The 11385-nt window shown below is 52.1% G+C and overlaps 1 protein-coding gene across 8 annotated transcripts in view; it reads right to left on the bottom strand.

Moving 5' to 3' along the window:
- TNRC6C (trinucleotide repeat containing adaptor 6C) overlaps positions 1-1989 on the bottom strand; it is a 115224-nt gene extending 113235 nt beyond the window's left edge. For 5 of the 8 annotated variants that reach the window (XR_011492438.1, XM_070479879.1, XM_070479877.1 and 2 more), the window contains exon 1: positions 851-1424. The gene's annotated coding sequence lies outside the window, so the exon portion shown is untranslated. Of the gene's footprint in view, positions 1-850; positions 1426-1754 lie in introns of those variants that run through there. The other 3 variants (XM_070479873.1, XM_070479876.1, XM_070479875.1) reach the window with 3 other exon arrangements.
- Positions 1990-11385: the final 9396 nt, after the last annotated feature.

The following is an 11385-nucleotide window of genomic DNA, read 5'->3' on the forward strand; positions in this document are numbered from 1 at the left end:
AGAGGTAGAGGTTCGAGACAGTTGCACTCATTTCGCTGAATCCCTGAGACAGTCGAGCGCCCAACACCGCTAGAGGTGCGGCCGGGATCTGCGGTTCCTCCGCCCCCGCCCCGCGACGTGGAGGCAGCAATCCTGTATCTTCCGTGAGATTCCCAAAGCTGAATGTAACCTGCAAGCGAAAGAGTCTCCACCGAGTTAACGCGCTGGGAACCCTTGGATCCTTATCTGCACATTTAATAGACACGAATCTATTAACGAATCTCATCCACGAGGCAAAGGTGCAGACGAGGCCACGCAGGAGCGGAGGTGGCCCCCGAGGTGCTCCAGTTCCGCGCTCCTAGAGCCGGGCAGCTGCGATTCGGCTCCCGTCCTCGTGCGCACTGCCCCGCAGCCGCAGCGCCGCGAGCAGCCCACCTGATTCCAGACCCGCGGGAGGCCAAGGGGCCCCTCCATGCTAGCAGAAGCACGCCCGCGCTTGCTCTGACCCCCCCCCCCCCCAAACAACAGCGGGAGAGGCCCCACACCGAAAACGCCTGGGTTCGTGCATGCCATCAGAAATGCAAAACCCGCGCGGGTGACTGCTCCCGGAGAACCAATTCCACCAACGCATCGTTTTACGCACACCACACACGCAACTGCCGTGCGGATCGCACCGGGCACCGCGAGCCTCTCGCCCCGCGCGCGCCCGCACCCGGGCCCCGCGCAGCCAGCAGTTCCTCCCGCCGCCCCGTGCTGCACATCCTTCCCGCCGGGACCCGCGGCGACCCCTCGCGCTCCGGGCCCGGCCGAACAAAGGCGACGCCAACAGCTCCGCCGGCTGCGGCGACTCGGAGGCCCGACCCGCGCTCACCTGGGCTCCGTCCCCGGCGGCGGCGGCGGCGGCTCCTCGGAGGGGCTCCGGCGGCGCGGGCCTGGCGGCGGCGGCAAAAACCACTTGGGCGGCCACCCCGGGGCCTGCGGGGCGCTCGGGCGGTGGGGGCCCGCTCAGCGCCGGCGCCGCGGGCTCAAGTCCCGGCGCGGGCGGCGGCGGCGGCGGCGGCGGCGCGGGCGGGTGGGCGGCGGCGCGTCCCGGCGGGTCCAGGTCCGGCCCCGGCGACGCCGCGACGCGCCCTCCTCCTCGCGCCCGCAGGCGGGACGGTGGCTCCGGCGCGGCCCGCGATCCGAGGCGGCGGGGGCTGAGCTCTGCGCTCTGCGCTCGACCGGCTGCGCTCCCTCCGCCTCCGGCTCGGGCGGGCCCGCGGCTGCGGCGGCGGCGGCAGGAGCGCGGCGGGCGCGGGGACGGCCCTGTCAGGGGCGGTGGGGGCGGCCGGGGCGACGCTCAGGGCTGCGGGGCGGCGGGGCCGGCGGCGGCGGCTGCGGCTCCCAGGGCCGTCGCGCTGAGGTGCGGAGCTGCCACCGCGGCCATCTTGTTGCTCTAACTGACAAGAACCCCCCTCCCCCCGCTTCAGCCAGACGGGGCGCTCGCGCCCCCTTCCCCGCCCCGCCTTGGCCTCCAACAGGAAGTCGTCCCGGCCCCTGGCACGTGACTTCACCGTATCTGCATACCGGAGGGCCAACTGACCAATCGGCGCTCTGAACACGAGCTCCGCCCCCCCGCGCCCCTCCCCGGCCCATTGGCTAGTTTCAGCCAAGCCACACCCCCTCCCCCCCCTTAATACCCGCCCGAGCTGTCTTTCCACAGACCGCGCGGGGAGCGCGCCAGGGTGCGATCGGGTACGCGCTTCGCTTCGTCGTGCGCGGGCGCGTGGGAGTACCTGGGGCTCGCGGTCTCCTTGGGGTGCGTGGAAATTCATGCGGCTTCCTTCCTCGTCTAAGGGTGCTGCGACACCGCATTAGCGCGCTCAGCCGCGGGGTGAGGGCCCGGCCGTGCGCGTCCGCTTGGTTCCCCTAGCCGGCCCCCAGCGGCTCCCGAGTCAGGGTTTTGCGCGGTATTTTCACTCGGCGGCGCTGGCCTTGTATTGCAGCGGAGCTCGGCGGCCGCACTGGCGCGCGTCCCGCCCGCGCCGTGCACACGCCCTGCACCTCCCCACCGTGCACACACACGTACACGCGCCGGCCTGGGCCCGGGAGCATCCTGCTCGTTGCGCGCCTCCCAGCCGTCCCCCAGTGCACAACCGCTCCCCCGGGAGCGCCCTGCTGCGAGCCAAACAAGCCTCGCTGTGTAACCGCCCCCGGGAGACATCCCCTTCCCCGGAGCGCGAGTATCCTGCCCCCACCCGGCAAACTGCTCTTGGGCCGAACCCCGGACGCTCCGGCTCCCGCACCCCACGACTCCTTCCCGGCGCTCTGCACCCGGTAGCGGTCCTCCATTCCGCCGCTCTTCCCATACACACTAGTCATTAATCGTGGGTAAGATCAGCAGCGATGTGCAATTTAAAAGTCCCCTTTTAACTTTCGGTTCAAGTCACGAGAAAATATTGAAACCAAGATTTCTCTCCATTTTCATGAAGCGTGGTGGAAGCAGGCCAGTTTTCCGCTTTGTGCTGTGGAGGCTCAGCGGTGCTACTTGAAAGTTGTTCGTGTTGGAGGCCATTCTCTGTCTACGTGTCCCCATCTTGAACAGCAGATAATGACACGCTACTTTCGCAGCGCAATTTTGTTACCGCAAGAGTCTTGCTTTGAAACGTCCGTGGATGAAGGAGACAACAAATTCCCCTCTCTCCTTTCCCTTCGGGGTCCCGGGAGCTCGGCGCACTCCTTTCTTCTTACTGCCATATTTTAAGCTCCCGGGTAGTCAGAGTCACAAACCGCGCTCTAAAATCTTCTTCAAATGTCTGTGCTGGGTACTTTCCCTGCTGAAAACCCACATCACTTAGAAGACTCTGATGTCAGCCCGAGTTGACATAGAGACTTCTGCCTTTTCCATTCAGCGTTTTATTTACGTTAATTTTATTCTTGACTTCGGAGGAACCTTCATCCTTTGTAGTTCTCAAAGACAAAGGTATCACATGCTCCAGGAGGGAGCGCAAAATAATAATATCTTCAAAATATTTGGCATCCACTAAGATTGCTAAATCAATGAGGAATTCAGATACCTCAGTGAACCCATCATTGCAATAAGCAGAACTTCTGCTTTTGGAAAACTGAACCAAAATTGAATGATTTAATTTTTATCCTTGATGTTGAATTTCTGATTGTAACCTCTCAACTTTTCTCCATCTTTTTCTTTTTACTGTCCCCCTCAATCAGCTAAACCACACAAAATAATTGTCGTCTCTTGTTACACTGTAAACACCTGGAGAAAAGGCCACACTTACATTGATAATAGTTTCTGACCCCAAAATTAGACTCATGTGGGTCTGTAACAATAGAATTCTCAAAATTAGGACTGATCCAGGAACATAGAGGTAGATGACAGCCATGAGTGTGGAGATCGCAGTGTCACTTCTCAGTGGCTATTTGGACTGAATAAAGTCTGAGCAACCCCCAAGCAAAGTTGTAAAATGAGTCAGTGCATATTTGGGGTCTGTCATCCCTTTATCAGCCCTGCCACTACCACCTCATAACTAAGGTATGGGTTGCAATCTATAAAAATGGGCAACCCCCATAGAATTACATGTAAAAAGATTAAATATTAAGTGTCGCTCTTAAGGTAAAAAGTCGAGTAGTTAAGGACAGGTGGAGAAGACCTAGCTGGATGCAGCTGTGAGAATATAAGAGGCAGGCCTGGGATAAGTGTGTGGAAGGTTTGGAGGCGAATTTCCATTCCATTCAAAGAAGAATCATAAGAGTTTTTCATAGAAACTCTAGCTTGAAATGTAACAAGATCTGTATCTGGTTTAAGCAGAAATCAGGGTGATCACATCCTGATCTCCATGGATATTACAGAATAAATGACTGCATGGGGCATAAAGGTTGAATTAGCTCGTATGTACATACATACATACTCTGTCATGTTCGACTCTTTGCAACCCCATGGACTGTAGCCTGCCAGGTTCCTCTGTCCATGGAATTCTCCAGGCAAGAATACTGGAGTGGGTTGCCGTTTCCTTCTCCAGGGAATCTTCCTGACCCAGGGATCGAACCTGTGTCTCTTTCATTGGCAGGAAGATTCTTTACCACTTGAGCCACCTGGGTGAATTAGTTCAGCGGTTCCCAAAGTGTGCTTCCTGGACCAGCAGCATCAGCATCATCTGGGAGCTTGTTAGAAACGCAACTTCTTGAACCCCATTGCCAGGTCTACTGAGTCAGAAACTTGGGGAGCATCAAGGTATCTGCATCTTTTTAAAAAAATATATTTATTTATATATGGCTCCATTGGGTCTTAGTTGCAGCATGTAGTAGCTTTCGTTGCAGTACACGGGGCTTCTCTCTAGTAGTGACAAGCAGGCTTAGTTGCCCCGAGGCACAAGGGATCTTAGTTCCCAACCAGGGATCAAACCAGCATCCCCTGCGTTGCAAGGCAGATTTTTTAACCCCTGGACCACCAGGGAAGTCCCATAGGTAGCTGCATCTTAATAAGCCCTCCAGGTGATTTTGATGCATGCTAAAATTTGGGAATAAAAAACTAATCATAAAGGACACCTTTTCTCAGAGTCCTATTTGCCTGTGATACTTGCTACCCCTTCACTCCCAGCTACTTCTGACCACACAAGACTGCTTTACTTCCTCCTGAAGCCCCTCCTTCCCTCCTTCTACCACCATTGATTCTGCAAGTAGAATTTGAATCCTAACAGTGGACTCTAAAATCGAAAAGCTACAAGACTCCAGCAAATGATCACTTTCAGTGAAAATGTAAGGGAGCAGGACTGCTTGTCACCAAGCAGATAGCTACCGACTTGGCCATAAAAAATGTGATGACTGGGACTTCGCTGGTGGTCCTGTGGTTAAGACTCCATGCTTCTGATGCAGGTTTAGTCCCTGGTAGGAGAACTAAGATCCCACATGCCACATGGCACAGCCAAAAAAAAAAAAAAATGTGATGAACTTAAAGCCTTTCAGATGGGGCAGAGAGGATGGGGTATTGGTTCTCAAACTCTGTTCATAAGAATCACCACAGTAGCTTGTTTAAAACACAGACTCATCTGAGTCTAAGGTGAGGCCTGTGAAGTTGCGTATTTAACCAGCTCCCTAGTGGTTCTGGTGCAATCATCCTCCCACTTCAACTGAGGAAAATACTGGAGTGGAGACAAAAATCTAAAGATGTGAGCCAGGCTGAACCTCAGTGCCACTGTCACTGGCTGTTTGACCTTAGTTTCCTGGGCCTCATGCTTCTCCTTTGTACTCCTCCGAGTTAGACATTCTCGTTGAACGATGATGACTGAACCTGGGTTAGGTGCCAGGCAGTGGACTGGGTGCTGGGGATTTAAAGCTGAAAGCCTTGACTGATGATTGCAGTATGTACACAGTGCTGAAGAGGGCAGGAAGGGAGATCCAGGTCATTCTGGAGTGCTCAGAAAGACCATCAGGAGGTCTCGAAGGATGCAAGGGGAGCCACAGTTAGACGGCTGCAATGGTCAAGAGCTAATGAAAGGGCACTGAAGTCACAGGCAACAGCCAGGAGAAAGGAGACAGAAGAGAGCACCTTGGCTTGTTCAGGGGGCTGCAAAGTGTCAGCAGAGTCAAAACAGCTCTCATGGAAGGAGAAGTGGGAGAGGTGAGCAGGGGCCGGATCATAAGGAGCAGCTCACGTCACATTGAGGGCGTTTGGACTTTTTCCTGAAGGCCTTTGAGTGCTTCTAAACCTTGTTGTACCTAGCTGTCCTAGAGATCTCTTTGGGAACATTGTGGGTGACAGGGAGAAGAAGGATAAGACAGGGAAGAGGAGGCAGAGGTCGGTGGCAAAGTCACGCAGCAGGGAGATGAGAAACTGTGGAAGGAAGTAGAGTGACCCTAGAGGCCGAACAGAAAGGATCCCTTTGAAAGAGAATTGAATTCATTAATTAGTTTGCACTGGGTCTTTGTTGTGGTGCCAGGGCTTTTCTCTGGTTGTGGCACACAGGCTTAGTTGCCCCATGGCACATGGGATCTTCGTTCCCCGACCAGGGATCGAACCTGCGCGCCTACATTGGAAGGCAGATTCTTTAAGCACTGGACCACCAGAGAAGTCCCTGAAAGATAATTTTAACTCCAGGAGACTCTGGGGGACTTAGGGACTGATCGATAGAGGTGGGACTTTGGGAAACAAGGGTTAAGTCTGGTTGGGTCCATTTGGCATTGGAGGCACTGGGGGACAGCTAGTGGCGTGGTCAGATCTGCAAGTAAGGAGAAATGTCTGGGCTGGAGAAATCTTTCTGGGGTGGTCTGCATAGTGGTGGATGTTGAAGGCAGGGCATAGATGGTTAGCTGGGGGTTTTGGTTAGGAGGCAAGATAAGAAGGCTGAGTGCTGAGCCTGAGCGACACCAAGGAGGAGGTGCAAACCCTAAAGGAGTTTGAGGAGGGACTACCCAAGATCCAGAATCCTGTGCAACTGAAGAGACCAGGAGGGGAAGGACTGGGAAGTCAGTGGTGTGGCAGTGAGGCCCTCTTGGTAAGGACAGGAGGCATCTATCAGACTGGGCAACCATGAGGTCATTTTGTCTTCAGCAGAGGTGGTGTGGAGCCAGGGGCAACAGTCTGGAGAGTGAACAGGAGGGGGGAGCACATGGTTGAGTTGTGCCCCCACCCCCACCCACTCCCTGCCATGGGCTTCCCTGGTGGCTCAGTGGTAAAGAATCTGCCTGCAATGCAGGAAACACAAGAGACATGGGTTTGATCCATGGGTCGGGAAGATCCCTTGGAGAAGGAAATGGCCAATCACTCCAGTATTCTTGCCTGAGAAATCCCATGGACAGAGGAGCCTGGCAGGCCACAGTCCATGGAGTCACAAAAGAGTTGGACACGACCTCAGTTCAGTTCAGCCACTCAGTCATGTCCAACTCTTTGAGACCCCATGAACCACAGCAAGCCAGGCCTCCCTGTCCATCACCAACTCCCAGAGTCCACCCTAACCCATGTCCATCGAGTCGGTGATGCCATCCGACCATCTCATCCTCTGTCATCCCCTTCTCCTCCTGCCCTCAATCTTTCCCAGCATCAGGGTCTTTTCCAATGAGTCAGCTCTTCACATCAGGTGGCCAAAGTATTGGAGTTTCAGCTTCCACATCAGTTTTCCAATGAACACCCAGGACCAATCTCCTTTAGGATGGACTGGTTGGATCTCCTTGCAGTCCAAGGGACTCTCAAGAGTCTTCTCCAACACCCTAGTTCAAAAGCATCAATTCTTCAGCAGAGGAGCCTGGCAAGCCACAGTCCATGGAGTCACAAAAGAGTTGGACACGACTTAGTGAGTTAAAAAAAAAAAAAAAACAGAGCCAACATAGCAATTGTTCAAGTAGTTGTTCAAGTAGTACACAGGTTGTCTTAGAAGGTTAGAAGGAAACCAAGCTGGAAAGATATGAGAGCATGGCGAGCTACCAGACTAGGGAATTGGAACTTGACTAGTGTGTGTTGGTGAGCTACTGAAGGTTTCAGGCAGGGAATATGAGCAAAGCTATATGAGGGGCTGGTTATGCAGGCAGGACCATTGTAGCATGGATCATAGTGGGAGCCACGACAGTCTAAGCCATCAGTCATTTATTCATTCATTCATGTATTCTAGTTAATGCTTGTCTTCCCCGCTAGACAGCACTTTCCATGATGGCAGAGAGGGCTTGCTTTTTTTGCTCACTACTCTGTTCCAGCACCCACACAGTGTGTGGCTCACTGCAGGTGCTTACTAACTGCTTGTGGAAGGAGGAAGAGACAGACATCAGTCATGTAGAGATAAGTAGGGTGATGTCCATGCTGAAAGAGCTGGAGGCATTTTGGAGAGAGATATGATCTTGGCCACTAATTAGAGTGCAGGAGATTGGGGGTGTGCGGGGCAGAAGTCAATGTGACTCAGATGATGAGCTGGGCAATTGAAAGAAGGGTGGTCCCAGGGGCAGGAATAGGAGGGTCTGAGGAGGGTCAGTCAACATTCAGATGACAATTCATCTTTAGTAATATTTGAACCATGAAATTAAAAGATGCTTACTCCGTGGAAGAAAAGTTATGACGCACCTAGACAGCATATTAAAAAGCAGACAGACATTACTTTGCCAACAAAGGTCCATCTGGTCAAGGCTATGGTTTTTCTAGTGGTCATGTATGGATGTGAGAATTGGACTATAAAGAAAGTTGAGCACCAAAGTGTTTATGCTTTTGAACTGTGGTGTTGGAGAAGACTCTTAAGAGTCCCTTGGACTGCAAGGAGATCCAACCAGTCCATCCTAAAGGAGATCGGTCCTGGGTGTTCATTAGAAGGACTGATGTGGAAGCTGAAACTCCAATACTTTGGCCACCTGATGTGAAGAGCTGACTCATTGGAAAAGACCCTGATGCTGGGAAAGATTGAGGGCAGGAGGAGAAGGGGATGACAGAGGATGAGATGGTTGGATGGCATCACCGACTCGATGGACATGGGTTAGGGTGGACTCTGGGAGTTGGTAATGGACAGGGAGGCCTGGCTTGCTGTGGTTCATGGGGTCTCAAAGAGTCGGACACAGCTGAGTGACTGAACTGAACTGAACTGAATATTTGAGTAAACGCATCACCAACCACATTCAGTCTGTTGTAAAAGCAACCCAATGGAGTCTCAACACCATTTCAACCAAGCTCTTGTCCCACTTTGTTATCCTAGTGGTGTGGCCGCAAGTTCAGGTGTCTGCTCTGCTCTGACATTGGGGCTGGATTCCCACTGGTTTCCTTTGGGGCATTAATTAAGAGTCTAGCCATTTCCACAACCATGTCAGCTGGTTCACAGCTTACCCCCAGTGCATGGCACATAACAAGTGCTCAATAAATATTTGTTGTTTGAATGAAATGGTTTTCTGTCCCAGGCATTTATTGGTTTCCCTCTGCCCATGGGTGGCAGGGCAGCCAGCATCCAGAGATGACACTGCAGAGCGGGTGAGTGCCAGGGGAACAAGGCAAGGATTGGCGCTCTGTGCTTAGAGTTCCATGAATGTAAAGGCGGGGAAGCCAGTTTGAACAGAAGCAGAGCTCCCTTGGCAGTTCGGGTAAAGGAAACAAGTCTGACCTCAGACACTCAGCTGCTGTTAAAATCAACAGGATGAATAATTAGAAGAGTGAAGCCAGAGAGAAACTCACAAGCTGTTGCAGCTGCCCAAACCACGGCTTTCGATCAATTGATAGAGTGAGAGTGAGGGCAGGTTTACCTGGAGCTCGTCACTGTGTGTGCCGTCTGCTGTGTTGTGAGGGTGCTCCCCTCCTCCTGGGGAATGGTCCAGCTCTTAAACCGGGGCAGGAAGCTCAGGGAGGTGCGCTGTTGTTGACTCTCAAAGTTGCCCCTGGGACATCACCTTTGTGTTGAAAATCCTGACTCTGGAAATTATCGCTGAAATCTGCTTTATCCACAGTGACGCTTCAAGGGTCAGGGATCCTGGGAGCTGCACAGGATTGGGACTCCAGCATCTGCAGACAGTCCATCTTCTTGCAAAAAGACTGTGTTGAGTACTGCAAACCTGTTTCTTGCTGGAGTGCCACCCATGGTGAACCCCACACACAAAAATGTATAGATTCTGGTGTGTGTGGTGTATGTGTGTGTGTGTCTAGCCCGAAGTGGGGGAAGGGAGCCCAACCTGGTGAAATCCAGAGGTGCCAAACCTCTAAATTTGGTGTGTGATGCGATCTGGAGTCAGTCAAGAGGTTGTGGGTATTCATCTCCCGTAGCTTGGGCAAGGTTCCCAGCTGCCAGTTTTCAGACCACGGGTTTACTGTGATCCTGGAAAAACAGGGAAGCTAGATAATGATGTACTCACACTATTTTCTCATCATAGCAACTGCTTATTTGTTTATTTTTGTTTATTTTACTCTTTCCAACTATAAAATAATACAGGCTCTCTGTGGGGAAAAAAATGCAGAAAATATAGAAAGATGGAAAGAAGAAAAATATCACATTGTCCCAATCCTCAAAGAAGCCTATGAGCATTTGAATGTGTTTCCTTCCAGACTCTTAGCATAATTTTAAAAAGCAGAGACATATTCATGCTCTACGAATTGTTTTGGAATTACTCTCCAGGGAAAAGAGAAACATGTTTAGTCTAGGAGTAAAAAACTTTTTCACATTATAATTTTTTGTTCTTATTATAAGAAACTCTATAAAACCCATCTTAATGGCATTCATACTGTTTTATCAAGTAAACTTGCCATAACTTACATAACAGATCTCCTACTAGATACAAAAAGGTCTTCGATCTAAGTCCTCATCTCTGATTGAACCTGGGGGCTTGTAATACCATTTAGCCACCAAAAATGATATAACCAGTGCATTTGGAGGGGTCAGCACCATTTTGTTACCAAAATGTTTTTGTATTTATTTGAAAAATTATTTATTTTTGGCTGCACTGGGTCTTATGGGAAAGTGAAAGTTGCTCAGTTGTGCCCGACTCTTTGCAACCCCGTGGAATATACAGTCCATGAAATTCTCCAGGCCAGAATACTGGAGTGGGTAGCTTTTCCCTTCTCCAAGGAATCTTCCTAACCCAGGGATCAAACCCAGGTCTCCTGCATTTGCAGACGGATTCTTTACCAGCTGAGCCACCAGAGGTCTTAATTGCTTTGCATGGGCTTTTCTCTAGCTGTGGCCAGTGGGGGCTACTCTTCATCACGGTGCATGGGCTTCTCATTGCGGTGGTTTCTCTTGTTGCAGATCATGGACTCTGGGCACATGGGCTGAGTAGCTGTGGCTCGTAGACGCTAGAACACAGCCCCAGTAGTTACGGTGTATGAGCTTAGTTGCTCCTCGGCATGTGGGATCTTCCCAGACCAGGGATTAAACCCGTGTCCCCTTCATTGGCAGGTGGATTTTTATCCACTGTGCCAGCAGCGAAGTCCTGGTGTTTTAGAAAAAGCATCTTCTTTGCTTTCTTCCACCTGTTAAAAGATGGGAACTTACCCCTGAAGAACAGATTTCAGTGGCTGCTGCATTTACTGGAGGAAAATCTTATTTCCATGAGTCTTCATTGTTACAGCAGGTGAAGCCTTGGGCAGCCTCAGTTTTCCTGCTGCCTCTTGGTGATCTGACTTCTTCTCCAGCCCTGCCTGGAGAAGATGCTGCCTGACCTCAGGGCTGACATGCCCTTAGAAAGCCCACTGGATGCTGCAGTTGTCAGCGGAGTGATGCTCTGGGGACCAGTATGGAGCCCTACAACCCGCTGCTCCTGACCCCCACCATCTCAGCCGAGCTGGAGCAAACGACTCCCCAGAACCCCATCAATGACTAGCCCAGGCTCCTCCATCCAGAGACCCATGTCAGAAGAATCAGCACACTTCCTCTAGCCACCGGGCATAGCCGGGCCTTTGTGTGTTGGGGTCAATCCTGGCTCCTAATTGGCAGTGTAAACAATGGGCCTCTGTGTCTG

This window comes from Odocoileus virginianus, chromosome 17, assembly GCF_023699985.2.
Source record: "Odocoileus virginianus isolate 20LAN1187 ecotype Illinois chromosome 17, Ovbor_1.2, whole genome shotgun sequence".
Classification (NCBI taxonomy): Eukaryota; Metazoa; Chordata; class Mammalia; order Artiodactyla; family Cervidae; genus Odocoileus; species Odocoileus virginianus.